A 27,500-nucleotide genomic window follows, 5' to 3' on the forward strand; every position below is an offset into this window, starting at 1 on the left:
ATCACCCTCACCACCAGACCATCACCCTCACCACCAGACAATCACCCTCACCACAAAACCATCACCAACAAACGAAGTGTGGAAGGGAGTTCATCAGAGGGCCGGCAGATGGACTTCTGGAGACATGGAACTAGGGAAACAAGCACACACAACCACCACCAGTCCATCTCCCTCACCACCAGTCCATCACCCTCACCAGTCCATAACTAGCAAGGGAAGTGTGGAAGGGAGTTCATCTGAGGGGACACAGATGGACTTCTGGAAGCATAGACCTTGACCCTCCCCACCAGTTCATCACCCTCACCACCAGTCCATCACTCTCCCCACCAGTTCATCACCCTCACCACCAGTCCATCACCCTCACCACCAGTCCATCACCCTCACCACCAGTCCATCACCCTCACCACCAGTCCATAACCAGAAAGGGATATGTGGAAGGGAGTTCATCTGAGGGGACACAGATGGACTTCTGGAAGCATAGACCTTGACCCTTCCCACCAGTTCATCACCCTCACCACCAGTCCATCACTCTCCCCTCCAGTCGATCACCCTCACCACCAGTTCATCACCCTCACCACCAGTCCATCACACTCACCACCAGTCCATTACCCTCACCCCCAGTCCATCACCCTCACCATCAGTCCATCACCCTATCCACTAGTCTATCACCCTCCCCACCAGTCCATCACCCTCCCCACCAGACCATCACTCTCCCCACCAGTCCATCACCCTCACCACCAGTCCATCACCCTCACCACCAGTCCATCACCCTAACCACTAGTCCATCACCCTCACCACCAGTCCATCACCCTCACCACCAGTCCATCACCCTCACCACCAGTCCATCACCCTCACCACCAGACCATCACCAACAAGGGAAGTGTGGAAGAGAGTTCATCTGAGGGGACACAGATGTACTTCTGGAAGCAGTCCTTCACCCTCCCTACCAGTCCATCACACTCACCACCAGTCCATCACCCACACCACCAGACCATCACCCTCCCCACTAGACCATCACCCTCCACACCAGTCCATCACCCTCACCCCCAGTCCATCACCCTCACCACCAGTCCATCACCCTCACCACCAGACCATCATCCTCGCCACCAGTCCATCACCCTCACCACCAGTCCATCACCCTCACCACCAGTCCATCACCTTCCCCACAAGTCCATCACCAGCAAGGGAAGTGTGGAAGGGAGTTCATCTGAGGGGACACAGATGGACTTCTAGAAACACAGTCCTTCACCCTCCCCCCCAGTCCATCACCCACACCACCAGACCATCACCCTCCCCACCAGTCCATCACCCTCACCACCAGTCCGTCACCCTCACCACCAGTCCATCACCCTCCCAGCAAGTCCATCACCCTCACCACCAGTCCATACCCCTCACCAACAGTCCATCACCCTCACCACCAGTCCATCACCATCAGTCCATCACCCTCACCACCAGTCCACCCACACCACTAGTCCATCACCCTCACCACCAGACCATCACCCTCACCACCAGTCCATCACCCTCACCACCAGTCCATCACCCTCACCACCAGTCCACCCACACCACTAGTCCGTCACCCTCACCACCAGACCATCACCCTCACCACCAGTCCATCACCCTCACCACCAGTCCATCACCCTCACCACTAGTCCACCCACACCACTAGTCCGTCACCCTCACCACCAGACCATCACCCTCACCACCAGTCCATCACCCTCATCACCAGTCCGTCACCCTCACCAGCAGTCCATCACCCTCACCACCAGACCATCACCAACAAGGGAAGTGTGGAAGAGAGTTCATCTGAGGAGATACAGATGTACTTCTGGAAGCAGTCCTTCACCCTCCCTAACAGTCCATCACACTCACCACCAGACCATCACCCTCCCCACTAGACCATCACCCTCCACACCAGTCCATCACCCTCACCACCAGTCCATCACCCTCACCACCAGTCCATCACTCTCCCCACCAGTCGATCACTCTCACCACCAGTCCATCACCCTCACCACCAGTCCATCACCCTCACCACCAGTCCATCACCAACAAGGGAAGTGTGGAAGGGAGTTCATCTGAGGGGACACAGATGGACTTCTGGAAGCATAGTCCTTCACCCTCCCTACCAGTCCATCACACTCACCACCAGTCCATCACCCACACCACCAGACCATCACCCTCCCCACCAGACCATCACCCTCCCCACCAGTCCATCACCCTCACCCCCAGTCCATCACCCTCACCACCAGTCCATCACCCTAACCACTAGTCCATCACCCTCACCACCAGTCCATCACCCTCACCACCAGTCCATCACCCTCAGCAACAGTCCATCACCCTCACCACCAGTCCATCACCAGCAAGGGATATGTGGAAGGGAGTTCATCTGAGGGGACACAGATGGACTTCTGGAAGCATAGACCTTGACCCTCCCCACCAGTTCATCACCCTCACAACCAGTCCATCACTCTCCCCACCAGTCGATCACCCTCACCACAAGTCCATCACCCTCACCCCCAGTCCATCACCCTCACCACCAGTCCATCACCCTAACCACTAGTCCATCACCCTCACCACCAGTCCATCACCCTCACCACCAGTCCATCACCCTCACCAGCAGTCCATCACCCTCACCACCAGACCATCACCAACAAGGGAAGTGTGGAAGAGAGTTCATCTGAGGGGACACAGATGTACTTCTGGAAGCACAGTCCTTCACCCTCCCTACCAGTCCATCACACTCACCACCAGTCCATCACCCACACCACCAGTCCATCACCCTCACCAGCAGTCCATCACCCTCACCACCAGACCATCACCAACAAGGGAAGTGTGGAAGAGAGTTCATCTGAGGGGACACAGATGTACTTCTGGAAGCAGTCCTTCACCCTCCCTACCAGTCCATCACACTCACCACCAGTCCATCACCCACACCACCAGACCATCACCCTCCCCACTAGACCATCACCCTCCACACCAGTCCATCACCCTCACCCCCAGTCTATCACCCTCATCACCAGTCCATCTCCCTCACCACGAGACCATCATCCTCGCCACCAGTCCATCACCCTCACCACCAGTCCATCACCCTCCCCACCAGTCCATCACCTTCCCCACAAGTCCATCACCAGCAAGGGAAGTGTGGAAGGGAGTTCATCTGAGGGGAAACACAGTCCTTCACCCTCCCCCCCAGTCCATCACCCACACCACCAGACCATCACCCTCCCCACCAGTCCATCACCCTCACCACCAGTCCGTCACCCTCACCACCAGTCCATCACCCTCCCAGCAAGTCCATCACCCTCACCACCAGTCCATACCCCTCACCAACAGTCCATCACCCTCACCACCAGTCCATCACCATCAGTCCATCACCCTCACCACCAGTCCACCCACACCACTAGTCCATCACCCTCACCACCAGACCATCACCCTCACCACCAGTCCATCACCCTCACCACCAGTCCATCACCCTCACCACCAGTCCACCCACACCACTAGTCCGTCACCCTCACCACCAGACCATCACCCTCACCACCAGTCCATCACCCTCACCACCAGTCCGTCACCCTCACCAGCAGTCCATCACCCTCACCACCAGACCATCACCAACAAGGGAAGTGTGGAAGAGAGTTTATCTGAGGGGATACAGATGTACTTCTGGAAGCAGTCCTTCACCCTCCCTAACAGTCCATCTCACTCACCACCAGACCATCACCCTCCCCACCAGACCATCACCCTCCCCACCAGTCCATCACCCTCACCCCCAGTCCATCACCCTCACCACCAGTCCATCACCCTCACCACCAGACCATCATCCTCGCCACCAGTCCATCACCCTCACCACCAGTCCATCACCTTCACTACAAGTCCATCACCAGCAAGGGAAGTGTGGAAGGGAGTTCATCTGAGGGGACACAGATGGACTTCTAGAAACACAGTCCTTCACCCTCCCCACCAGTCCATCACCCTCACCACCAGACCATCACCCTCCCCACCAGTCCATCACCCTCACCACCAGTCCGTCACCCTCACCACCAGTCCATCACCCTCCCAGCAAGTCCATCACCCTCACCACCAGTCCATCACCCTCACCACCAGTCCATCACCATCAGTCCATCTCCCTCGCCACCAGTCCACCCACACCACTAGTCCATCACCCTCACCACCAGACCATCACCCTCGCCACCAGTCTATCACCCTCCCCACCAGTCCATCACCCTCACCACCAGTCCACCCACACCACTAGTCCGTCACCCTCACCACCAGACCATCACCCTCACCACCAGTGTGTGTGTGTGTGTGTGTGTGTGTGTGTGTGTGTGTGTGTGTGTGTGTTCGTTCATGGAAAGTTACATAAATGTGCTTATTTGTAGACATATGGACAAATTATAACACTTATACAGCTAATTAAGTAAAATACGAAAGAAATGAACAAACACGATATGAAACATAAATAGAAGTCCAAGATTTTATATCAGTAACCTCAGCTTGGTGGCCGAGTTGGGAGGCAGCTCAGTCTCGTCTGGCTGGTCCACTGTTCCAGGCTGTCTTGGTGGGTGTAATTACAGGACGCAGATTTCTGTGTGTCCCCTCCTGTAATTCCACCCACCTGGACAGTAGACCAGGTAGACAAGACCAAGTTAACATCCAGCAAGGTCACTGGGGAGGGGCCAACACCTGCTGAACCTGGGGAAGTGAGGAAGGAAGTTCATCTGAGGGCCCGCAGATGGACTTCTGGATACATGGAACTAGGGAAAGGAAACACACACACACATACACGACCACCACCACCACCAGTCCATCTCCCTCACCACCAGTCCATCACCCTCACCACCAGTCCATTACGCTCACTACTAGTCCATCACTATCACCACCAGTCCATCACCCTCACCACTAGTCCACCACCTTCACCACTAGTCCATCCCCCTCAGCACCAGTCGGTCACCCTCACTACCAATCCATCACCATCACAACCAGTCCATCACCCTCACCACCAGTCCATCACCCTCACCACCATCACCCTCACCACCATCACCCTCACCACAACACCATCACCAACAAGTGAAGTGTGGAAGGGCCCTCAGGTGGACTTCTGGAGACATGGAACTAGGGGAAGCAAACACCCTCACATCACATCACCAGTCCACCACCTTCACCACTAGTCCACCCTCAGCATCAGTCCATCACCCTCACTACCAGTCCATCACCCTCACCACCAGTCCATCATCCTCACTACCAGTCCATCACCATCACCACTAGTCCATCACCCTCACCACCAGTCCATCACCCTCACCACAAGTCCATCACCCTCACCACCAGTCCATCACCCTCACCACCAGTCCATCACCAGCAAGGGAAGTGTGGAAGGGAGTTCATCTGAGGGGACACAGATTGACTTCTGGAAGCATAGTCCTTCACCCTCACAACCAGTATATCACCCTCACCACCAGTCCATCACCATCAGTCCATCACCCTCACCACCAGTCCATCACCATCAGTCCATCACCCTCACCATCAGTATACCCACATCCATCACCCTCACCACCAGTCCATCACCCTCACCACCAGACCATCACCCTCACCACCAGTCCATCACGAGCAAGGGAAGTGTGGAAGGGAGTTCATCTGAGGGGACACAGATGGACTTCTGGAAACACAGTCCTTCACCCTCCCCACCAGTCTATCACCCTCACCGTCAGTCCATCACCCTCAGCAACAGTCCATCACCCTCACCACCAGACGATCACCTTCACCACCAGTCCATCACTAGCAAGGAAAGTGTGGAAACAGATGGACTTCTGGAAACACAGTCCTTCACCCTCCCCACCACTCCATCACCCTCCCCACCAGACCATCACCCTCCCCACCAGTCAATCACCCTCACCACCAGTCCATCACCCTCCCCACCAGTCCATCACCAACAAGGGAAGTGTGGAAGGGAGTTCATCTGAGGGGACACAGATGGATTTCTGGAAACACAGTCCTTCACTCTACCCAGCAGTCCATCACCCTCACCACCAGTCCTTCACCCTCCCTACCAGTCCATCACACTCACCACCAGTCCATCACCCTCACCACCAGTCCTTCACCCTCCCTACCAGTCCATCACACTCACCACCAGTCCATCACCCTCACCACCAGCCCACCCACACCACCAGCCCACCCACACCACTAGTCCATAACGCTCCCCACCAGACCATCACCCTCACAGATGGACTTCTGGAAACACAGTCCTTCACCCTCCCCACCAGTCCATCACCCTCCCTACCAGACCATCACCCTCCCCACCAGTCAATCACCCTCACCACCAGTCCATCACCAACAAGGGAAGTGTGGAAGATGGATTTCTGGAAACACAGTCCTTCACTCTTCCCAGCAGTCCATCACTCTCACCACCAGACCATCACCCTCCCCACCAATCCATCACCCTCACCACCAGTCCATCACCAACAAGGGAAGTGTGGGAGTTCATCTGAGGGCCCGCAGATGGACTTCTGGAGTCATGAAACTAGGGGAAGGAAAAACACACACACACACACACAAACATCACCACCAGTCCATCACCCTCAGCAACAGTCCATCATTCTCACTATCAGTCCATCACCCTCACCACCAGTCCATCACCCTCAAAACCTGGCCAACATCCTGAAAACCAGTCCATCACCAGGAAGGGAAGTGTGGGAGTTCATCTGAGGGGACACAGAAGGACTTCTGGAAACACAGTCCTTCACCCTCTCATCTAGTCCATCACCCTCACCACCAGTCCATCTCCCTCACCACCAGTCCATCACCCTCACCACTAGTCCATCACCCTCACCACCAGTCCATCACCCTCACCACCAGACCATTACCCTCACCACCAGTCCATCACTAGCAAGAGAAGTGTGGAAGGGAGTTCATCTGAGGGGACACAGATGAACTTCTGGAAACACAGTCATTCACTCTCCCCACCAGTCCATCAGCCTCACCATCAGTCCATCACCCTCAGCAACAGTCCATCACCCTCACCACCAGACCATCACCCTCACCACCAGTCCATCACTAGCAAGGGAAGTGTGGAAGGGAGTTCATCTGAGGGGACACAGATGGACCCTCAGCAACAGTCCATCACCCTCCCCACCAGTCCATTACCCTCACCACCAGACCATCACCCTCCCCACCAGACCATCATCCTCCCCACTAGTCCATCACCCTCCCCACCAGTCCATCACCCACACCACTAGTCCATCACCCTCACCACCAGACCATCACAACTAGAACATCACCCTCCCCACCAGTCCACCCACACCACTAGTCCATCACCCTCACCACCAGTCCATCACCCTCACCACCAGGCTACACACACACACACACACACAAACACACACACAAACATCACAACCAGTCCATCACCCTCATCACCAGTCCATCACCCTCAGCAACAGTCCATCACCCTCAAAACCAGTCCATCACCTGGAAGGGAAGTGTGGAAGGGAGTTCATCTGAGGGGACACAGATGGACTTCTGGAAACACAGTCCTTCACCCTCCCTACTAGTCCATCACCCTCACCACCAGTCCATCACCCTCACCACCAGTCCATCACCCTCACCACCAGCCCATCACCATCACCACCAGCCCATCACCTTCCCCACCAGTCCATCTCCCTCACCACCAGCCCATCACCCTCCCCACCAGTCCTTCACCCTCCCCACCAGTCAATCACCCTCCCCACCAGTCCTTCACCCTCCCCACCAGTCAATCACCCTCACCACCAGTCCATGACCCTCACCACTAGTCCATCACAGTCACCACCAGTCCATCACACTCACCACCAGTCCATCACCCTCACCACCAGCCCATCACCCTCCCCACCAGTCCTTCACCCTCCCCACCAGTCATTCACCCTCACCACCAGTCCATCACCCTCACCACCAGTCCATCACCCTCACCACCAGTCCATCACCCTCACCACCAGTCCATCACACTCACCACCAGCCCATCACCCTCCCCACCAGTCCATCTCCCTCACCACCAGCCCATCACCCTCCCCACCAGTCCTTCACCCTCCCCACCAGTCAATCACAGTCACCACCAGTCCATCACACTCACCACCAGTCCATCACACTCACCACCAGTCCATCACCCTCACCACCAGTCCTTCACCCTCCCCACCAGTCCATCCCCCTCACCACCAGTCCATGACCCTCACCACTAGTCCATCACAGTCACCACCAGTCCATCACAGTCACCACCAGTCCATCACCCTCACCACCAGTCATCACACTCACCACCAGTCCATCACCATCACCACCAGTCATCACACTCACCACCAGTCCATCACCCTCACCACCAGTCCTTCACCGTCCCCACCAGTCCATCACCCTCACCACCAGTCCATGACCCTCACCACTAGTCTATCACAGTCACCACCAGTCATCACACTCACCACCAGTCCATCACCCTCTCCACCAGTCCTTCACCGTCCCCACCAGTCCATCACCCTCACCACCAGTCCATGACCCTCACCATTAGTCCATCACAGTCACCACCAGTCCATCACACTCACCACCAGTCCATCACCATCACCACCAGTCATCACACTCACCACCAGTCCATCACCATCACCACCAGTCATCACCCTCACCACCAGTCCATCACAGTCACCACCAGTCCATCACCATCACCACCAGTCATCACCCTCACCACCAGTCCATCACAGTCACCACCAGTCCATCACCATCACCACCAGTCCATCACCATCACCACCAGTCATCACCCTCACCACCAGTCCATCACCATCACCACCAGTCATCACCCTCACCACCAGTCCATCACAGTCACCACCAGTCCATCACCAACACCACCAGTCATCACCATCACCACCAGTCATCACCATCACCACCAGTCATCACCATCACCACCAGTCATCACCCTCACCACCAGTCATCACACTCACCACCAGTCATCACCATCACCACCAGTCATCACCCTCACCACCAGTCCACCATCACCACCAGTCATCACCCTCACCACCAGTCCACCATCACCACCAGTCATCACCCTCACCACCAGTCCACCATCACCATCAGTCATCACCCTCACCACCAGTCCACCATCACTACCAGTCATCACCCTCACCACCAGTCCACCATCACCACCAGTCATCACCCTCACCACCAGTCCACCATCACCACAGTCATCACACTCACCACCAGTCCACCATCACCACCAGTCATCACCCTCACCACCAGTCCACCATCACCACCAGTCATCACCCTCACCACCAGTCCACCATCACCACCAGTCATCACCCTCACCACCAGTCCACCATCACCACCAGTCATCACACTCACCACCAGTCCACCATCACCACCAGTCATCACCCTCACCACCAGTCCACCATCACCACCAGTCATCACCCTCACCACCAGTCCACCATCACCACCAGTCATCACCCTCACCACCAGTCCACCATCACCACCAGTCATCACACTCACCACCAGTCCACCATCACCACCAGTCATCACCCTCACCACCAGTGAGTGTAATAGTGTGATTTTTTTATTCATGTTAAATCACGTTTAAGTTTACTTGTGAACAACTTCAATATTTACAGACTGATGCATCTTAGGCAGAATAACTGTCCAGCTTCTTGAAGATTCATTATATAAAAGGATGATAACCATTAGTTTAATCTCAACAACCATGAATTTGAAGATTTCCTGAAATATTCCAAACTTGGAATCCTTGGAACGAGATCAGTTAGTAAATATATGTGGTGCCGAATAGGTAAAACTGGTTAATTAGCAAGAACTCATTTAAAATTAAGTCCTTTCTGAAATTTTCTCTTATACGTTTAAAGATATATATTTTTTTTCTAAAAGCACCTTAGAAAACCTTATTATAGCAAGCATAGTTTAATTTAGCCAAATCCAACTAAATGAATGTGTGAGCGCGCGCGCGTGTGTGTGTGTGTGTGTGTGTGTGTGTGTGTGTGTGTGTGTGTGTGTGTGTGTGTTTGTGCGTATGTGTGTGTGTGTGTGTGTGTGTGTGTATGTGTTTGTGTGTGTGTGTGTAGAGTTCATGTACGGAGGTACATAAATCTGAGTGTACATACTTTGTATTCTTATCATAATTATTGATTGTGCGTTTTAGTTTTATTATCATAATTATTTGAGGTAAGATCTTGGTGCTTGAGTTGCTGCCACACCTCAGATACTCTGACAATGTTTCCTGCTCAGTTTCACTAACAATAGACTGGTATCTCAAAATAATTATAGTTTGTGTTATGATCGATCACAACAACCTTACACCTTCGTAAGGCTGTAATGATCAAAGTGAGTGGTTAAATGGACTGTTATAATTAATATGGACTGCAGTCTAGTGCTTAGACTGAGGCTACATTAATCACAACGTAGTGTATCACACCGGTCATGGTGTTAAATATCGTAATGTATGTTCACCCGAAGAGGGAATGTTGAATTCTGGGATCCTTGCTTCAGTTTCCCAGACCAGACTACAGAAATCAACATTAATTGTGTTACACTCACTTACGTTATGCGTTAATTATCAATTTGTCAGGTTTAAAAAAACTGACAAGTTGATAATTGAAACACTTGTACAGCGTTTATGAAACGTCTGCACAATAAACCTTCCCAAATGTTGCGCAAGTGTCTGGTTTACACACAATATAATGCAGAGATACAATCATAGACAAAGTTGCTACAACTCTAGCACAGATCTGAATTCACGAAGCTTGGTAAATAATAACTGTATTTACTTAGAATGTAGAAGCAACTCTTTTCCTGAGACTGAGTCTTGGCAGTACTGAGACTGAGTCTTGGCAGTACTGAGACTGAGTCTTGGCAGTACTGAGACTGAGTCTTGGCAGTACTGAGACTGAGTCTTGGCAGTACTGAGACTGAGTCTTGGCAGTACTGAGACTGAGTCTTGGCAGTACTGAGACTGAGTCTTGGCAGTACTGAGACTGAGTCTTGGCAGTACTGAGACTGAGTCTTGGCAGTACTGAGACTGAGTCTTGGCAGTACTGAGACTGAGTCTTGGCAGTACTGAGACTGAGTCTTGGCAGTACTGAGACTGAGTCTTGGCAGTACTGAGACTGAGTCTTGGCAGTACTGAGACTGAGTCTTGACAGTACTGAGACTGAGTCTTGGCAGTACTGAGACTGAGTCTTGGCAGTACTGAGACTGAGTCTTGGCAGTACTGAGACTGAGTCTTGGCAGTACTGAGACTGAGTCTTGGCAGTACTGAGACTGAGTCTTGGCAGTACTGAGACTGAGTCTTGGCAGTACTGAGACTGAGTCTTGGCAGTACTGAGACTGAGTCTTGGCAGTACTGAGACTGAGTCTTGGCAGTACTGAGACTGAGTCTTGGCAGTACTGAGACTGAGTCTTGGCAGTACTGAGACTGAGTCTTGGCAGTACTGAGACTGAGTCTTGGCAGTACTGAGACTGAGTCTTGGCAGTACTGAGACTGAGTCTTGGCAGTACTGAGACTGAGTCTTGGCAGTACTGAGACTGAGTCTTGGCAGTACTGAGACTGAGTCTTGGCAGTACTGAGACTGAGTCTTGGCAGTACTGAGACTGAGTCTTGACAGTACTGAGACTGAGTCTTGGCAGTACTGAGACTGAGTCTTGGCAGTACTGAGACTGAGTCTTGGCAGTACTGAGACTGAGTCTTGGCAGTACTGAGACTGAGTCTTGGCAGTACTGAGACTGAGTCTTGGCAGTACTGAGACTGAGTCTTGGCAGTACTGAGACTGAGTCTTGGCAGTACTGAGACTGAGTCTTGGCAGTACTAAGACTGAGTCTTGGCAGTACTAAGACTGAGTCTTGGCAGTACTGAGACTGAGTCTTGGCAGTACTGAGACTGAGTCTTGGCAGTAGACGTAAAACAACAATAATATACAGACGTTCGTATATTTTAAAAAATGCACATAATTGTATAAATTTTAATTTCGAGGAAAAGTCCTCAAGTCCTAGAATCTGTATTGGTAAAGCCACTGGATGGCGAGACGTCTACAATAAAGCCACTGGATGACGAGACGTCTACAATAAAGCCACTGGATGGAGAGACGTCTACAATAAAGCCACTGGATGACGAGACGTCTACAATAAAGCCACTGGATGGCGAGACGTCTACAATAAAGCCACTGGATGGCGAGACGTCTACAATAAAGCCACTGGATGGCGAGACGTCTACAATAAAGCCACTGGATGACGAGACGTCTACAATAAAGCCACTGGATGACGAGACGTCTACAATAAAGCCACTGGATGACGAGACGTCTACAATAAAGCCACTGGATGACGAGACGTCTACAATAAAGCCACTGGATGGCGAGACGTCTACAATAAAGCCACTGGATGGCGAGACGTCTACAATAAAGCCACTGGATGACGAGACGTCTACAATAAAGCCACTGGATGGCGAGACGTCTACAATAAAGCCACTGGATGACGAGACGTCTACAATAAAGCCACTGGATGGCGAGACGTCTACAATAAAGCCACTGGATGGCGAGACGTCTACAATAAAGCCACTGGATGACGAGACGTCTACAATAAAGCCACTGGATGGCGAGACGTCTACAATAAAGCCACTGGATGGCGAGACGTCTACAATAAAGCCACTGGATGACGAGATGTCTTTTTTAAATTTAATGTATAGAGAAGAGGTTACTAGCCCATTGCTCCCAGCATTTTAGTCACCTCTCACGACACACATGCTTATGGAGGACTAAATTTGCTCCACTTTTCCATGGAGATAAGAGGAAATAAAGAACAAGAATTATTAAGAAAATGGAAGAAAACCCAGATAGGTATGTAAATATATATGCTTGTACATGCATGTGTAGTGTGACCTAAGTGTAAGTAGAAGTAGCAAGATATACCCGTTATCCCCGCGTGTTTGAGACAGAAAAAAGACACTAGCAATCCTGCCATCATGTAAAACATTTATCACTTCTGGTGGTAAGGAAGATTTAAACTGCCTCATTTCGGCATAGATTATAGATGAAGCAACACATCTGCATTTAAATCTGTTTCTCAATTTTGTAAAAAACTGTTCTTTCAGTCTTGAAAAATATATATCTGTTACTGAAAGAGTAACTTTTTCTCTACTACAGTTCTTGAGAGATAATGTTTGGAAAGACTTTTAACTGAGCTGATAAAGGAAGTGAATCCTGCTCTTGAAAGAGCATTGTTTAAAGAGGAGTAGGAGGAGCATATATATATATATATATATATATATGTATATATATGTATATGTATATATATATATATATATATATATATATATATATATAGAGAGAGAGAGAGAGAGAGAGAGAGAGAGAGAGAGAAAATGGCAGATAGGTATTCTTTGGATTTGAAAAAAATAAATTATAACCAGAGAAGACTAGGTACATAAAAATACAGGAGGCTGGGCAGGTAGAAAGTTGTTGCGATGGCAGAATGCGAGGTAACGTACTGTACTGACATTTTCAGAGGGACGTACAGAGGACGATAATAAAATGTGCATGAGAAGTAAACAATTAATGTGAAACGCTTTGGCACTTACCCTTCATCCATCCGTCCCTTACTTCTTGTCTCCCTATTCTGTCTCTCCCGTCTCCACTCCCTCCTACCCTTCCTGTCCTGTGGGTGGTTACAACATGTTGTTGATTACAAGTTCACAAGTGTATCACTGCTGCTGCTCTATAATGTTACCTTTTAGGCGAATGTAAAATTTAAAGGTACTGAGAGGACAATAGGGACAGATGGAACAAGCTGATTTGTTACTCACGTTTTTCCCAAAGGTAAAATCATCTGACATGATTTCTCTTACACAGATGAATTTATTAGCTAAAAGCTCTTATGAAACGACGTGATCTTTAGCCTCCAGCACTGTGATTGCCGCTCTTGTATTTCGGTATATACTGAATCTCGTTAAATTTTTAATATTCTAAGTAAAAATAAATTTAGTAAGATGTTAAGCTTTATAGAAACACTTAAATTTGTCTAAATTTCCTGGATGCTGTAGAGGATAAAAAAAAAATACAGATGTAGTATACACAGATTTGGCAAGAGTTTTCAACAAGTGTGACCATGGTGTAACAGCACACATAATGCGTGATAAAGGAATAACAGAAAAAGTTGGTTTGTGGTTCTATAACTTCCTGACAAATAGAAAACAAAGAGTAATAGTAAACAGTAAAGTGTGAGGCAGCTACGGTGAGAAGCTGTGTTCCACAAGGCACAGTACTCACTCCCATCCTATTCCTCATCCTCTTATCTGACAGAGATGTAAGCCATAGTTCCCTGTCTTTTGCGGATGACACCCGGATTGCCATGACAGTGGCAAGACTCCAGGCGGATGTCACCCAAATCTTCAAATGGGCCATTCAAAACAATATGAAGTTCAATGAAGAGAAATTTCAACTACTCAGATATGGAAAACTTTAGGAAAGTAAACTTTATCAGGGTATATGACAAATTCCAACCAAACAATAGAAAAAACACTGGTGAGGCACCTAAAGTCAGTACCTGACCATCCGTGCTGTGAATCGTACGTCAATTTGCCTGTGCCAGCAGTAACAGCCTGGTTGATCAGACCCTGATCCACCACGAGGCTAGGTCTCAGACCGAGCCACGGGGGCGTTGATCCCCGAAACTCCAGGTATACTTCAGTTGCCAGACAAAACCAGAATTAATTAAAATGGATATGTGGCTTGCATGTGGTAATGCTGGCCAGATATGTGGCTTGCATGTGGTAATGCTGGCCAGATATGTGGCTTGCATGTGGTAATGCTGGCCAGATATGTGGCTTGCATGTGGTAATGCTGGCCAGATATGTGGCTTGCATGTGGTAATGCTGGCCAGATATGTGGTTTGCATGTGGTAATGCTGGCCAGATATGTGGCTTGCATGTGGTAATGCTGGCCAGATATGTGGCTTGCATGTGGTAATGCTGGCCAGATATGTGGCTTGCATGTGGTAATGCTGGCCAGATATGTGGCTTGCATGTGGTAATGCTGGCCAGATATGTGGCTTGCATGTGGTAATTCTGGCCAGATATGTGATATGTGGCTTGCATGTGGTAATGCTGGCCAGACATGTGGCTTGCATATGGTAATGCTGGCCAGATATGTGGCTTGCATGTGGTAATGCTGGCCAGATATGTGGCTTGCATGTGGTAATGCTGGCCAGATATGTGGTTTGCAGTAATGCTGGCCAGATGTGGTTTGCATGTGGTAATGCTGGCCAGATAGCATGTGGTAATGTTGGCCAGATTTGTGGCTTGCATGTGGTAATGCTGGCCAGATATGTGGCTTGCATGTGGTAATGCTGCCCAGAAATGTGGCTTGCATATGGTAATGCTGGCCAGATATGTGGCTTGCATGTGGTAATGCTGGCCAGATATGTGGCTTGCATGTGGTAATGCTGGCCAGACATGTGGCTTGCATATGGTAATGCTGGCCAGATATGTGGCTTGCATGTGGTAATGCTGGCCAGATATGTGGCTTGCATGTGGTAATGCTGGCCAGACATGTGGCTTGCATATGGTAATGCTGGCCAGATATGTGGCTTGCATGTGGTAATGCTGGCCAGATATGTGGCTTGCATATGGTAATGCTGGCCAGATATGTGGTTTGCATGTGGTAATGCTGGCCAGATATGTGGCTTGCATGTGGTAATGCTGGCCAGATATGTGGCTTGCATGTGGTAATGCTGGCCAGATATGTGGCATGCATGTGGTAATGCTGGCCAGATATGTGGCTTGCATGTGGTAATGCTGGCCAGATATGTGGCTTGCATGTGGTAATGCTGGCCAGATATGTGGCTTGCATGTGGTAATGCTGGCCAGACATGTGGCTTGCATATGGTAATGCTGGCCAGATATGTGGCTTGCATGTGGTAATGCTGGCCAGATATGTGGCTTGCATGCTGGCCCGATATGTGGTTTGCATGTGGTAATGCTGGCCAGATATGTGGTTTGCATGTGGTAATGCTGGCCAGATAGCATGTGGTAATGCTGGCCAGATATGTGGTTTGCATGTGGTAATGCTGGCCAGATATGTGGCTTGCATGTGGTAATGCTGGCCAGATATGTGGCTTGCATGTGGTAATGCTTTCCAGATATGTGGCTTGCATGTGGTAATGCTGGCCAGATATGTGGCTTGCATGTGGTAATGCTGGCCAGATATGTGGCTTGCATGTGGTAATGCTGGCCAGATATGTGGCTTGCATGTGGTAATGTTGGCAAGATATGTGACTTGCATGTGGTAATGCTGGCCAGATATGTGGCTTGCATGTGGTAATGCTGGGCAGATATGTGGCTTGCATGTGGTAATGCTGGCCAGATATGTGGCTTGCATGTGGTAATGCTGGCCAGACATGAGGCTTGCATAGGGTACTGCTGGCCAGATATGTGGCTTGCATGTGGTAATGCTGGCCAGATATGTGGCTTGCATGTGGTAATGCTTGCCAGATATGTGGCTTGCATGTGGTAATGCTGGCCAGATATGTGGCTTGCATGTGGTAATGCTGGCCAGATATGTGGCTTGCATGTGGTAATGCTGGCCAGATATGTGGCTTGCATGTGGTAATGCTGGCCAGATATGTGGCTTGCATGTGGTAATGCTGGCCAGATATGTGGCTTGCATGTGGTAATGCTGGCCAGATATGTGGCTTGCATGTGGTAATGCTGGCCAGATATGTGGCTTGCATGTGGTAATGCTGGCCAGATATGTGGCTTGCATGTGGTAATGCTGGCCAGATATGTGGCTTGCATGTGGTAATGCTGGCCAGATATGTGGCTTGCATGTGGTAATGCTGGCCAGATATGTGGCTTGCATGTGATAATGCTGGCCAGATATGTGGCTTGCATGTGGTAATGCTGGCCAGATATGTGGCTTGCATGTGGTAATGCTGGCCAGATATGTGGCTTGCATGTGGTAATGCTGGCCAGATATGTGGCTTGCATGTGGTAATGCAGGGCAGATCAAATCAACACTCTAGTTATACCTTTTCAAAATGTCATGTAAAAAATGCAGGTGGGATTATATCCTTCTCCATCTCATTTCAATTAGCCATTTAAGCAAATTTCAGTCCCATCTCGGGAAGCGCCTCGCAACAGCCTTTTAAACCCCAGGTACCTATTTACAGTGGGTCTTTTCCATTTTTAAGTTCCTGTTCCTGGAGCGGGAACACTGCCGAGCGTTCCCATATGATTAATGGTTGGCTCTAAGTCTAGGGATTTTCGCCTTATAATCGGTGATACACATGTAACAACATGTACCGTATATGCCACCTTTATATTAACAATGTATCTCTTAAATCTTCTGTGCCATATTATGTAATAAAATATTCCTATTGGTAAAAAAAAATAGTCTAGGGATAATCTCCGCCTTCTGTTTTATGATGCCAAATAGTCAGTTATTATATTAGAAAGAATAATGCAAGAAAAAGCGATAAAAAACAAGGAAAAATTTCCAAAATATATATGGGCTGTGAGCAGACTCGCTGCCAATATCACCGTCACCTTACCTCATATAAATGACTATAATTTCTTGTAGAAACGTCGTAGAACATTCATTCTGGTACCATTGTGTTGCTAAAGAGTTAAGCTATTTTTTCGGTATATATAACTCAACTTCCATAATTTTTCGATTTTTGGTTGAGCGCGCGCGGAAATTGCCCGAGGGCCCCGTTAAATCCCTATTTTGGAGATCCTTCACCCGTGATGTTTATAACCATATATTCTCATACATCCCGCTTCCTCACGCGATTTCACTCTTCACTGATGATAGTATACACGTCACATTATATACACTTCACTTTATATGTATAATGGCACACAACTTGTCAAGACGTCACTTCTTCAGGCCTACCGCTACCAATGTGGCAACAGCGCCTAAGACCCCCAACGGTTTGCGCTTTGAAATATTATGATTTCGGCTTTCCTCTCACTTTCTTTAACTAATAACTTTAATTATCACTCGTAGTATTGTTCACTGACGTTCCACTACCACTGATTACTGCTAGCTGTTATTGCAGTGTGTGTGTGTGTGTGTGTGTGTGTGTGTGTGTGTGTGTGTGTGTGTGTTTGTGCGCGCATGTGTCATGCCTATGTGAGGATTATTTGCATATAATAAGATAATTATTTACACTGCATAAAAACAGAAAAAATAAAATTACTAATATTTTAATAAATTGAGATTTTTTCTTCTTTAACTGTTGTAGACTATTTAATAAATAACTCTGGAATTTATTGGTATGATTATCATTCCACATTTTTCTACAAAGTCCAATATCATTCATTCTACGATTTATGACGTTGGGTGTTTCAGGGAGAACACCATTAGCTCTGGCATGTAAAGCGGGAAAACTGGATGTAGCCCAGACCTTAGTGCGGCACGGAGCAGATCTGAAGACTACGGATAATAAAGGTAAGACGAAATTATATTATCAGTAGCCTGTCCTGTTAATCGTCAATGATTATCACAGTTACTAGCAAGCATTACACCATTACATCATTGAACAGCTTCTGTCTCAAGTGTTAGGCGTACTCCTAATTTTTAATGTAGTAAGTTTCCTAATACTGTACATTAGTAGCCTTTCTATCACTGAGTAATTGTATCCTTCGTAATACTTAAGACATAGTAGCCTACCTAACAATGAGTGCTAGTAACCTTCTTAACACTTAGTGAGTTAATATCCTCCCTAACAATGAATGTTAATAACCTTCTTAACACTTATTGAGCTAGTATCCTCCCTAATAATGAGTGTTAGTAACCTTCCTAGCACTTAGTAAGCTAGTATCGTCCCTAACAATAAGTGTTAATACTTCCTAGCTCTTAGTGAGCTAGTATCCTCCCTAACAATGAGTGTTAGTAACCTTCCTAGCACTTAGTGAGCTAGTATCCTCCCTAACAATGAGTGTTAGTAACCTTCCTAGCACTTAGTGAGCTAGTATCCTCCCTGACAATGAGTGTTATTAACCTTCCTAGCACTTAGTGAGCTAGTATCCTCCCTAACAATGAGTGTTAGTAACCTTCCTAGCGCTTAGTGAGCTAGTATCCTCCCTATCAATGAGTGTTAGTAACCTTCCTAGCGCTTAGTGAGCTAGTATCCTCCCTATCAATGAGTGTTAGTAACCTTCCTAACAATTAGTGAGCTAGTATCCTCCCTATCAATGAGTGTTAGTAACCTTCCTAGCGCTTAGTGAGCTAGTATCCTCCCTATCAATGAGTGTTAGTAACCTTCCTAACAATTAGTGAGCTAGTATCCTCCCTATCAATGAGTGTTAGTAACCTTCCTAGCGCTTAGTGAGCTAGTATCCTCCCTATCAATGAGTGTTAGTAACCTTCCTAACACTTAGTGAGCTAGTATCCTCCCTATCAATGAGTGTTAGTAACCTTCCTAACACTTAGTGAGCTAGTATCCTCCCTATCAATGAGTGTTAGTAACCTTCCTAACACTTAGTGAGCTAGTATCCTCCCTATCAATGAGTGTTAGTAACCTTCCTAACACTTAGTGAGCTAGTATCCTCCCTAACAATGAGTGTTAGTAACCTTCCTAGCACTTAGTGAGCTAGTATCCTCCCTAACAATGAGTGTTAGTAACCTTCCTAGCACTTAGTGAGCTAGTATCCTCCCTGACAATGAGTGTTATTAACCTTCCTAGCACTTAGTGAGCTAGTATCCTCCCTAACAATGAGTGTTAGTAACCTTCCTAGCGCTTAGTGAGCTAGTATCCTCCCTATCAATGAGTGTTAGTAACCTTCCTAGCGCTTAGTGAGCTAGTATCCTCCCTATCAATGAGTGTTAGTAACCTTCCTAACAATTAGTGAGCTAGTATCCTCCCTATCAATGAGTGTTAGTAACCTTCCTAGCGCTTAGTGAGCTAGTATCCTCCCTATCAATGAGTGTTAGTAACCTTCCTAACAATTAGTGAGCTAGTATCCTCCCTATCAATGAGTGTTAGTAACCTTCCTAACACTTAGTGAGCTAGTATCCTCCCTAACAATGAGTGTTAGTAACCTTCCTAACACTTAGTGAGCTAGTATCCTCCCTATCAATGAGTGTTAGTAACCTTCCTAACACTTAGTGAGCTAGTATCCTCCCTAACAATGAGTAATCGTCTCTGGTGACATGGCTCTAAGACAAATAGATAGATTAACACCTAACAAATCTCCGGGCCCTGGTCAACTGTTCTCAAGGGTTACAAAGGAATGTAAAGAGGAACGTAGCAGACCAATGGCTAGTCTTTTTAACATATCAATACAAACTGGAATAATGCCGGATAAGTGGAAAATGGCAAATGTGATACAAAGAATGAGACAAGCCCTCAGCTTCAAATTATAGATCAATTAGCTTATTTTCCATTGTGGGAAAATTTATGGAATCAGTAATTGCCGAGGTTATTCGAAGCCATCTTAAAAGGCATAAATTGATCAATGAATCTCAGCAAGGATTTATAAAGGGGCGTCACTGCATGACGAATTTAATAACATTTTAGAAACAGGTATTTAAGGACGTAGAAATGAAAACGTTATTTTTTATATATACTTCAGTAAGGCTTTTGATAGAGTTCCACATCGGAGACTGTTGAGAAAAGTATAGTCACAGTGAATAGGAGGAGAAATTTTTCCTTGATTAATGAGTGTTTGACAAATAAGCAACAGAGAGTTTACATAAATAGGGAGAAATCCGAGTGGGGGTGCATCACAAGAGGTGTTCCACAGGGGATCAGTGCTGTGCCCTTCATTGTTCACAATACACATAATCGACATAGATGAGGGAATAAACAGTGACATAAGCAAGTCTGCCGATGACACCAAAATAGGCCGTCGGATTAATTCTGACGAGGACATTTGATCGATACGGAATGTCTGAATAGACTGATGCAGTGGTTGGAGAAGTGTCAGATGCAGTTTAATAACCATGATACTTATAAACTAAATACTGTAGATCTTAATCATTCTGAATGAAAAAAAAAAAGATTTAGGAGCTCTGATTAGCAGTAATCTAAAGCCAAGACAACAGTGCTTAAGTGTTCACAATAAAGCGAATAGAATTTTTGGCTTCATATCAAGAAGTATAAATAACAGGAGTCCTCAGATAATTTTTCGTCTCTAGATAACTGTGGTTAGGCTTTATTTAGATTATGTTGCACAGTTCTGGTCACCGAATTACAGAATGGATATAAATGCATTGGAAAACGTACATCGAAGGATGACAAATGTGATCCCATGTTTGTGACTTAATAAAGCCCACTGTGTGGGCGAAACATTGTCAAAAAAGGATCACATTATATTGCTTATGTGTTTATTTTTCCATTGTGTCGGTATTTTATACCATTTATTTCTGACATATAATTAGGGAGAGATGCAAGAGAGGTGTATAAATGGAAACCAGGAATAAATAAAGGCGGTGTAAATAACGTGCTAAAAATATCTATGAGAAGATTCGCAGGAATGGGTTCAAGCTAGAAAAAATTAGACTTAGAAAGGATATAGGAGAGTGTTGGTCTGATGGGCTGAAGATGTGTGAAACAAACTCCCGAGTAACTTTGAAAATAGGTTAGATAAATACGCGCGCTGCAGTATTTATCTAACCTTCTTGAGCAGGTGTGACTTCTTGAGCAGGTGTGACTTCTTGAGCAGGTGTGACTTGAATCTGCCTCGCAGGGGCCAGTAGGCCTGCTGCAGTTCCCCTTTCTTATGTTCTTATGAATGGGTGTTGGTAGGTGTGAGTTTTCACTGCAATAATACCTTTGCTTCCCGTACAAGCAATTAACTTCAACTCGTCTACTTATATTTTCGCTTGTTGACCAGTTCCTGCGCTTTTTTTTAGAATCTATGCCATGACCAATCAAGTTTTTTTCAGTATTTTCCTGAGGTAAGTGGGCAAATTTTGCCTCTTTCATTCCAAATGCTGCAATCCACTTGCTTCTCCCACATACACCCACCTGTTATCTTTTGTCACTGTATAGTTCTATTCAACTTAGCACTGGCCTCCTCGACAGAGTTAGCTAATGCTGCCACTCCTGCTTCAGAGAGATGTACCCCATCTCTTGCATAAATGACATGTTTGCCATCGAAAATGTCTGAGCAGTGCTTATCTAGCCAGAATTTACAGAAAAAATACATAATATGGTCGAGATAGCTACCTTCGACCTAATTAGATCTATAGCTGTTCTATACTTAACTAACAGCTTCTGTCACCTACTCTTCCCAATATCACCCGGCACAAAGGAAGATTAAGGACTTGTTTCGATTTCCTGACATGATATTAACAAATCTATTGACTCTTACACCAACACCAGCTTCAGGGAAACACCTTCGTATCCCTGTTTCAAAAAGCACGGTCCATGAGGCCATTCTCACCTTTATTACTAGAGGAGTTAATTAACTTATTCTCACTTACCACCGAAACACATTCATCATGGAGAACAGAAAAACGATTTCCTACTTTGAAATCTATCCTTTTAACTTTCTTCTATTTTATGTTTCTCCCTGAAATGAAGTTATTTTCTATTTGATACTCTCACCTCACAAGCAACGTTTCTATTTCCTGTTATCCTCATTGTGACGTAGAACATTCTATTTAAATATTTTGAGCATGAACACTAAAACGCTACAGAAGCAAGTGATGATTACATCATACATTCCTTACTAATTCCCCAGTACCTGCAGACAGGTATTGTGACCTTTACTGACCAATGACCTCTTCCATCAGGTGCAGGTCTTCTGTTCTTCGCTGCATTCGGCAATAAACTAGATGCTGCGAAATGGTTAATAAAGGAAGGGGTAGATGCATTAGCGAGGGATAACAGTGGATGTCTCGCGCAGGATGTAGCACATAGAAAGGGTTTCGGTGAAGTGGAAGAATACTTAACCAATCTGACGCAGCAAGAACTCTCGCAGCAACAGCAGTTAAACGTAAGTAACTAATAATCATCCGATTATAATAGTTTAAAATGTCTTTCAAGTCGGTAGATGGTGTTGCAGTCCTCTGAACACAAGTGTTTGTAGTAGCTCTTCACACAAGCGAGTAGAAGCTCTATGGTCACTAGGGTGCTACAGCTCTCTGAAAAAAGGGTGTAAGAGCTTTCTGAACATAAGGAAAAAAATATGCTTTCGAGAACAAGTGGTAATTTGCTCTTAAAACACGAAAGTGTACAAGCCCTCCAGATACCAAGGTACACAGTTGAAGAGCAACCAAACAGGACACACTGCTGAAGCGGCTTTCCAGATACATTTTACATGTACCTCAGGTATCCAAACACAAAGGTACAGCAGTCCTTGAATCACTAGTATTCAGCAGTCCTCCAGACACAAGGGTAGAGAAGCCCTTAAAATACAATGGTTGAGGAACCATCTAGACACATGAGTAAAAATGCCTTCTAGATAAAAATGTACATAAGCCCTCCAGAAACAAAGGTGCAGCAGTCTTCTTGAAACAGTGGGACGTCACTCCACCAGACATAATTTCAAAACCTCTAAAGAGGCAACAGTTCAACTGCTCTTCAGATACAAGGGTACAGTAACCCTCTAGACACAACTTTGCAGCAGCCCTCCAAAGAAAAAGGAACATCAGCCCTCCAAATAAAAGGGCATAGTTGTATTGGTGAGGCATTCATCCAGACACCAGAGTGTCTGGATGAATGGTAGAGCAGTCCTCTAGACAGCCCTTCAAACGCATTGGAACAGCAGTCTTACAGAGACAATGGTGCAGGAATCCTTCAGATACTGAGGCAGCAACCGTACAGACACACTGGAGAAGGAACCATGAAGGTACAGCAGCCCTCCGAACACAGCAGAGGCGCGCTACATACAAAGATGCATCAACTCACCAGAAACAACGAAAGATCAACCCTCTAGACTAAATGATTCAACAGCTCTCCAGACACACGTGGTCAACAGCTCTCCAGACACAAGTGGTGAACACTTTTCCAGACACAAGTGGTCAACAGCTCTCCAGACACAAGTGGTCAACAGCTCTCCAGACACACGTGGTCAACAGCTCTCCAGACACAACTGGTGAACACTTTTCCAGACACAAGTGGTCAACAGCTCTCCAGACACAAGTGGTCAACACTTTTCCAGACACAAGTGGTCAACACTTTTCCAGACACAAGTGGTCAACACTTTTCCAGACACAAGTGGTCAACAGCTCTCCAGACACAAGTGGTCAACACTTTTCCAGACACAAGTGGTCAACACTTTTCCAGACACAAGTGGTCAATAGCTCTCCAGACACAAGTGGTCGACATTTCTCCAGACACAAGTGGTCAACAGCTCTCCAGACACAAGTGGTCAACAGCTCTCCAGATACAAGTGGTCAACAGCTCTCCAGACACAAGTGGTCAACAGCTCCCCAGACACAAGTGGTCAACAGCTCTCCAGACACAAGTGGTCAACAGCTCTCTAGACACAAGTGGTCAACATTTCTCCAGACACAAGTGGTCAACAGCTCTCCAGACACAAGTGGTAACAGCTCTCCAGACACAAGTGGTCATCAGCTCTCCAGACACAAGTGGTCAACAGCTCTCCAGACACAAGTGGTCAACATTTCTCCAGACACAAGTGGTCAACAGCTCTCCAGACACAAGTGGTCAACAGCTCTCCAGACACAAGTGGTCAACATTTCTCCAGACACAAGTGGTCAACAGCTCTCCAGACACAAGTGGTCAACAGCTCTCCAGACACAAGTGGTCAACAGCTCTCCAGACACAAGTGGTCAACAGCTCTCAAGACACAAGTGGTCAACAGCTCTCCAGACACAAGTGGTCAACATTTCTCCAGACACAAGTGGTCAACAGCTCTCCAGACACAAGTGGTCAACATTTCTCCAGACACAAGTGGTCAACAGCTCTCAAGACACAAGTGGTCAGCAGCTCTCCAGACACAAGTGGTCAACAGCTCTCCAGACACAATTGGTCAACAGCTCTCCAGACACAAGTGGTCAACAGCTCTCCAGACACAAGTGGTCAACAGCTCTCCAGACACAAGTGGTCAACAGCTCTCCAGACACAAGTGGTCAACAGCTCTCCAGACACAAGTGGTCAACAGCTCTCCAGACACAAGTGGTCAACAGCTCTCCAGACACAAGTGGTCAACAGCTCTCCAGACACAAGTGGTCAACAGCTCTCCAGACACAAGTGGTCAACAGCTCTCCAAACACAAGTGGTCAACAGCTCTCCAGACACAAGTGGTCAACAGCTCTCCAGACACAAGTGGTAAACAGCTCTCCAGACACAAGTGGTCAACAGCTCTCCAGACACAAGTGGTCAACAATTCTCCAGACACAAGTGGTCAACAGCTCTCCAGACACAAGTGGTCAACAGCTCTCCAGACACAAGTGGTCAACAGCTCTCCAGACTCAAGTGGTCAACAGCTCTCCAGACACAAGTGGTCAACAGCTCTCCAGACACAAGTGGTCAACAGCTCTCCAGACACAAGTGGTCAACAGCTCTCCAGACACAAGTGGTTACCAGCTCTCCAGACACAAGTGGTCAACAGCTCTCAAGACACAAGTGGTCAGCAGCTCTCCAGACACAAGTGGTCAACAGCTCTCCAGACACAAATGGTCAACAGCTCTCCAGACACAAGTGGTCAACAGCTCTCCAGACACAAGTGGTCAACAGCTCTCCAGACACAAGTGGTCAACAGCTCTCCAGACACAAGTGGTCAACAGCTCTCCAGACACAAGTGGTCAACAGCTCTCCAGACACAAGTGGTCAACAGCTCTCCAGACACAAGTGGTCAATAGCTCTCCAGACACAAGTGGTCAACAGCTCTCCAGACACAAGTGGTCAACAGCTCTCCAGACACAAGTGGTCAACAGCTCTCCAAACACAAGTGGTCAACAGCTCTCCAGACACAAGTGGTCAACAGCTCTCCAGACACAAGTGGTAAACAGCTCTCCAGACACAAGTGGTCAACAGCTCTCCAGACACAAGTGGTCAACAGCTCTCCAGACACAAGTGGTCAACACTTCCAGACACAAGTGGTCAACAGCTCTCCAGACACAAGTGGTCAACAGCTCTCCAGACACAAGTGGTCAACAGCTCTCCAGACACAAGTGGTCAATAGCTCTCCAGACACAAGTGGTCGACATTTCTCCAGACACAAGTGGTCAACAGCTCTCCAGACACAAGTGGTCAACAGCTCTCCAGATACAAGTGGTCAACAGCTCTCCAGACACAAGTGGTCAACAGCTCCCCAGACACAAGTGGTCAACAGCTCTCCAGACACAAGTGGTCAACAGCTCTCTAGACACAAGTGGTCAACATTTCTCCAGACACAAGTGGTCAACAGCTCTCCAGACACAAGTGGTCAACAGCTCTCCAGACACAAGTGGTCAACAGCTCTCCAGACACAAGTGGTCAACAGCTCTCCAGACACAAGTGGTCAACAGCTCTCCAGACACAAGTGGTCAACAGCTCTCCAGACACAAGTGGTCAACATTTCTCCAGACACAAGTGGTCAACAGCTCTCCAGACACAAGTGGTCAACAGCTCTCCAGACACAAGTGGTCAACATTTCTCCAGACACAAGTGGTCAACAGCTCTCCAGACACAAATGTTCAGCAGACCTCCAGACACAAAGGTACAGCTGTTCTCCAGAAACATGTACAACATTCCTTCAGACACATGGTTAACCAGTGTTCAAGACAAAAGGCTACATCATCCCTCCAAACTCAAGGGTACAGGAACCCTCTAGACACAAAGGTGATGCAGCTTCCTAATTCAAGGCTACAAATAGCTTTCTAGACATAAGGAAACAGCAGCTATGAAGATATAAAGATACAATAGCTAGCTCAAAATGGTGAAACAATCCTGCAGTCAGTTTTGAGAATCCGACCAACAATTAACTTTGCTAGGCTCAGATTTTCGGCGATCTGTCTGATACTCAAAACATCATGTATACATTAGTCTTTCAGCAACAATTGTTACCCATGATCCCTATTATCCGATGAGACTCCCATTTCGCACCACACAGGAGGCCTGTTAATCGTTTGAAAAACACTAAAACAGAGTATACTTTATTTATGCATAAAGTCCTTAAATCAGGTTACCAAATCATAATTTCCAATAATCAAGAGGGGAAAATATAAAATGAATATATAACATTAATAAAATATGGTAGGAAATGTAAAATTATACATTTTGTTCATTTTCCGAAGATTAAATAAAAGCATTGTCTAACTAGAATGCAATGGAAGTAAAGGAGCCATGAGTGTACCTCTAGTAACAGAAAATTCTAACCAGGAAATAGCTCCTGGTAAAAGGTAACACATATGAAAAGATAAAACAGATCTAGAAGGAAAAGAGTTAAACATCAAGTAAAAACATGGCGTGGAGAAGGCATAAGTGCCAATATGTCAGGAAGTGAACAGGCACCTAATGGCTCCTGCTCAGGGACTAGCTTATAAAGAGAGGCCAGTATATCAGGAGCGTACCCAGCTCCTGCTCGGGAAGTTACTTGTAAAACAGAGGCCAGTATGTCA

At 47.3% G+C, this 27,500-nt stretch overlaps 1 protein-coding gene across 2 annotated transcripts in view; it reads left to right on the forward strand.

Moving 5' to 3' along the window:
* The window catches only part of LOC128696463 (caspase-1-A), a 130,760-nt gene that overhangs the window by 87,789 nt on the left and 15,471 nt on the right, over nucleotides 1-27,500 (forward strand). For both annotated transcript variants that reach the window (XM_070094768.1, XM_070094769.1), the window contains 2 exons: nucleotides 18,333-18,431; nucleotides 22,725-22,927. The gene's annotated coding sequence lies outside the window, so the exon portion shown is untranslated. The remainder of the gene's footprint in view (nucleotides 1-18,332; nucleotides 18,432-22,724; nucleotides 22,928-27,500) is intronic.

This window comes from Cherax quadricarinatus, chromosome 47 (assembly GCF_038502225.1).
Source record: "Cherax quadricarinatus isolate ZL_2023a chromosome 47, ASM3850222v1, whole genome shotgun sequence".
In the NCBI taxonomy this organism is placed as follows: domain Eukaryota; kingdom Metazoa; phylum Arthropoda; class Malacostraca; order Decapoda; family Parastacidae; genus Cherax; species Cherax quadricarinatus.